Source organism: Galeopterus variegatus, unplaced genomic scaffold (assembly GCF_000696425.1).
Source record: "Galeopterus variegatus unplaced genomic scaffold, G_variegatus-3.0.2 Scaffold3466, whole genome shotgun sequence".
NCBI lineage: Eukaryota > Metazoa > Chordata > Mammalia > Dermoptera > Cynocephalidae > Galeopterus > Galeopterus variegatus.
In genome coordinates this window covers 231,665-232,195 of record NW_007729577.1, presented here as the reverse complement: position 1 = coordinate 232,195, position 531 = coordinate 231,665, and positions in this window count along the sequence as shown.

The window sequence follows — 531 nt, the reverse complement described above, 5'->3', positions numbered from 1 at the left end:
CTGATTGGGGCTCCCTTATAGGTGATTTGACGCTTCTCTCTTGCAGCTTTTAAGATTCTCTCCTTGTCTTTGAGTTTTGCCAATTTGATTACAGCATGGCTTGGAGAAGAGCTTTTTCGGTTGAACACGTTTGGGGATCTTTGAGCTTCCTGAATCTGAAGATCTGTGACTTTTCCTATACCTGGGAAGTTTTCTGCCACTATTTTGTTGAATATGTTTTCAATGCAATCTGTTTTTTCCTCCCCTTCTGGAATACCCATGACTCGGATATTTGAGAGCTTAAGGTTGTCTGATACCTCTCTCAGATTTTCTTCATTGCATTTGACTCTTTTTTCTTTTTTCTTTTTTTTTTTTTTTTTTTGCCTGCCTGTGTTATTTCACACAGCCCATCTTCAAGTTCAGAGGTTCTCTCTTCAACTCCCACAAGCCTGCTTGTTAAACTCTCCATTGTGTTTTTTATTTTGCTGAATAATTCTTCAGTTCGGCAAGCTCTGCTACATTTTTTTTCAGGGCATTGATTTCCTTGTACAT